This window comes from Chrysochloris asiatica, unplaced genomic scaffold, assembly GCF_000296735.1.
Source record: "Chrysochloris asiatica unplaced genomic scaffold, ChrAsi1.0 scaffold00244, whole genome shotgun sequence".
NCBI lineage: Eukaryota > Metazoa > Chordata > Mammalia > Afrosoricida > Chrysochloridae > Chrysochloris > Chrysochloris asiatica.
Window position 1 is genome coordinate 2,052,751 of NW_006408762.1, and position 4,368 is coordinate 2,057,118.

The window sequence follows — 4,368 nt, forward strand, 5'->3', positions numbered from 1 at the left end:
TTCTACTTTTTTTTTTTTTTTTTTGGATGTTTAAGACAATTTGCTTGCTGATGTTCTGGAGGGCCAAAGAATGATAATAGCTGGTTATTATGAGAGTGTTTTGAGAAAATTAGCAAGAGGTTTAGCAGGAAAACTATCCTGTAAAATTCACCAGAGGATCCTTCAACACAATAATGCTCCTGTTCATTCATCTCATCAAATGAAGGCAATAATGTGTGTTTCCATGGAAAATCATTAGGCATTCACATTACTGTCCTGATTTGGTTCTTTCTGATATCTTTTTGTTTTCTAATCTTAAAAAATATTTCGATGACACCTTTTTTTCTTCAGTTAATAATGTAAAAAAATAAAAAAAAAAAGAGTGCATTGACATGGTTTAGTTCCCAGAACCTTCTGTTCTTTAAGGTTGGACTAAATAGCTGGTATAACTGCTTACATGTATCTGGACTTGGATAGCACTTGTGTTCATAAATAAAGTTTGTATTTTTAATTTTTATCTTTTAATTCTCTTTTACTATAAACTTCTTGAAAGTGCCCTCATATAAACTGGAGAAAACTACAGCACATCCATGGGATCCAAATCATGACCTTAACTACACCACACCTGAATGTAGAGACCATCTCAAGAACAAATTTGGCACACTGAATGCTAGAGACTGAAGACTAGAATACTTGTGGGAAGACATCAAATATTTCATGAATGATGAAAGTAAAAGTTCATTAAAAAGACAAGAAAATACCAGTATCATAGGAGATTCTTTAATTTGTTTTTAAATACAGAGTAGCTAAAGCTAACAAAAGAACTGAAGTAAAAGAGCTGAAAAGAAGATTTAATTGGTGTTTTAGAAGACCAATATTATAATAAAATATGGAAAGGCTTGGAATAAGAAAACACAAAGGGAAGAACTTGATCTTCATTTCTAAAGCTGAAAAACTCAAAGGCAAATTCAGACCTCCTGTTGTATCACTAAAAGATTTTATGGTCAATTGCAAGAGGTAGCATATGATCAAGAACCAATGATACTGAAAGATGGATTACTAGATGTACTGGAGATTTTTTGGGAAAAAATAACAGTCCTGAACTAATGGTAAATCAATTGCGATGTTTCAACAAATGGACACAATACTGAAAGTGCTTCCTGGACTATGTAAAGGAAGTTAAAAGAAAGCTAACTGTCCAGTTGATTGGAAGAGATCCATATTTATGTTCATTTCAAAGAAATACAATCAAACAGAATGTAGAAATTATCAAACAATATCATTAATTATTTCATGCTATCAATTTTTTTTTGAAAAATATTAAAAAGCAACTGCTAGGTGGTCAAGTCAGATTCAAGAAGACATGTAACAAGGGAAATCATTACTGATGCCCAGTGGATTTTGGCTGAACATAGAGAATACCATAAAAATATTTACTTGTGCTTTATCAATTATGTAAACACATTTAACTATGTGGATCATAATAAATTATGGCTAACATTACAAATAATGGGATTTCTAGAAAACTTAACCGTGTTCATGCAGAACCTGTACATGGATCACAGGCTGTTATTTGAGCAAACCAAAGGAATTACTGCATGGTTCATGATCGGAAAAGGTGTGAGGCAGGGTTGTATCTTTTCACTTTATTTATTTAATCGGTATGCTGAACAATAAATCTGAGAAGGTGGATTATATGAAGAATAAATTGCTTTCAAGATAGGAGGAAGACTCCATGACAACTTTTGATATGCAGATGACACAACCTTGCTTGTTAAAAATAAAGAGGACCTAAAGCATTTATGGGGTCCTGGTGTGGTGTTGTGGGTTAATGCACCAGACTGCAAAGCCATTTGAACTGCAAGCTTCAGTATGGATTGTGTCTAAATGTGAAGAATGTGAAAATCTTTACAACTAGACTGAAAAACAATATAATGGTAAATGGAAAAAAACAAAATGAAGTCATCAAGATTTCAATCTACTGGCTACAATAATCAATGTTTATGGAAACACTAGTCAGGAACTCAAACGACATACCATATTGAGCCGGTCTGCTGCAAAATACCTCTTTAAAACTCTAAAAAGCAAAGATGTTGCTTTGATGACTAAGACGTTCCTGACCCAATAACCAGAAATACAGGTAAAATCTCGAAAATGAAAAAAAGAAGATAGAAAGGGTCGAACCAGAATGTATCAGTTCAAAGCCCAGCTTTGGACACATCATCAGGAAATTTCAGTGGCTAGAGAAGGACATAATGTTTGTTGAAATAGATCAGAAAAAATGAAGAAAACCCTCCTTGAGATAGATCAGTAAAATAGCTTCAAATATGGATTCAGACATACCAAAGATCATAAAGATTATGCAGGACTGGGCAACTTCCTTTGTGTTACATATAAGGCAGCCATGAGTTAATCTAACTGAAGAATAAGTAGCAATAAAAACAGCATGTATGCTTTATATTATGACTCAAGACTAATATCAACAATAAAAATGAATGGTTAGCAAAGTAATAAATCAGGATTCTCTATATAATTCTACTTTAAAGATAATCACATAATCATTTCAGTTAATTCCATACCTTTTCTGTTTGTTGTTGTTAAGTGCCTTCTAGTAAATCGCAACCCATGGCAACCTTTCATAGGTTAGAACCTCAGACCTGTGGTTCGAAATCCAGGGCTTATGCTACACTACACCAGGAGCCATTTTCTATAGGGCTCAGTTAAATTTCAAGGATTATTTTGAATGGGTTTCTTCTAAGAAGAGTAAAATATTTGGAAAGTAAAAGTAAAATGACAAGTTAAAATCTGATAATAAAAGAGAAATCACCTAACTTAAAATAAATACACAATTGACCTTAATAATAGAGATATAAATATGACTATAATTAATTTTAATTGCCCATGTGTGCCCTCTCTTCTGTCTTTAAACTTAGCATCTGCTTATTAATTAAATCTACTGACTCTTATTAGGCATATTGTGATCTCTGGAAATATGCTATTATTTCCTTTGAGACTTTTAAAGAAGTAAAAGAGAAGATGTCCTTTATGGAATGGTCTAGAGTTTTAAATGGAAACAGAAGGCATGCAACATCTCTGGAATTTTATTAGCTACTATGTAATATGTATTAATGTTATATATGTAAGATATCCCTGTAAAAGAGAAATTGTGTCTTAATATTAATCTGAAAGAACTCAAAGGGTGAGAAATGACTCTAAGTCTCTATTAAACTAAAGCTGATATAAAGGAAAATGAGAAAGATAAGGTAATTTCAGGTACAGATAACAGTCAGAGGGGTATGATTTGGGTATATTGGAAACAATAAGAGGACCACTGTAAAGTAACGGAAGTTAAGATTGTTTGTATATAAAGATGAATGACATTATGGATGGTAGGTTATATGGTTTGAACTTAATCTGATATGTAGTGAGACATATAAGCACAATGTAATATTTTAGAATCTATAAATTTTTCTTTGTTTAAAGATCTTTAGAGGATATATTTTCCATCTTCATATCCTATCCAGCATCACTGTTTACATACCATCTTTTCCATTACTGCCTGGAAAAAAAAAATATGTACATGTATGTTGCATAAGGGGAGCAGGGTGGCTCTGTAGGATAAGCACTGGACTGTGAACTACAAGGTTGGTAGTTTGAGCCCACCAGCTGCTCCAAGGGTCAAAGATCAGGCTTTTCGTTCCCACAGACATTTACAGCCTAGGAAACCCTATATAGAGTTGGTATGAGTCGGACCTGACTCAATGGCACTTAGAAACAACAACATATTGCATAAACAAATCCTTTAGAAAACTTGTCATAGCCGATGTAAAAAATGAAGAAGCTACCTGTGTATTGTTGCTTTCTCCCAATGTAGTTATTTTTAAAGGAAATGGTTTTGTTCTGTTTAAATTTTTTAAAAATTAATTGTACATAAAACTTGCATTGAGGTAATCTGATGTACTTGGACTTATAGGTCATGACACTGAAAGTAGACATACATAGTTTTTTTTTTTTTTCTTGCATTTTTATAATTGTTTTATTAATCAAAATCTATTGTAATTCTAATTGGTAAAGTTAACATTTTGACTTCAAATTAGGAGAATACTTGCTTTCTATAAATTCAGTACATACTTTTTCACAATAATAAAGTAAAAGTGCCTATATGTACAAAGCACTAAAAGCTCTGATGTGTTTCATGGAAGGATAACTTAAGACACTTCAACTCACAATACAACAATTTCCAAAACCTCAGTAGATTCCCTTCTGTTTCAAGCAGTAGAGCCTGAGATCCAGAAGAGGTTACATATCCTACCAAATCAGAACTAAAAAAAAAAAAAAAAAAAGAATATATGAGGGTTGAAAAATCTAACATCCCATAAAGGATAGAAC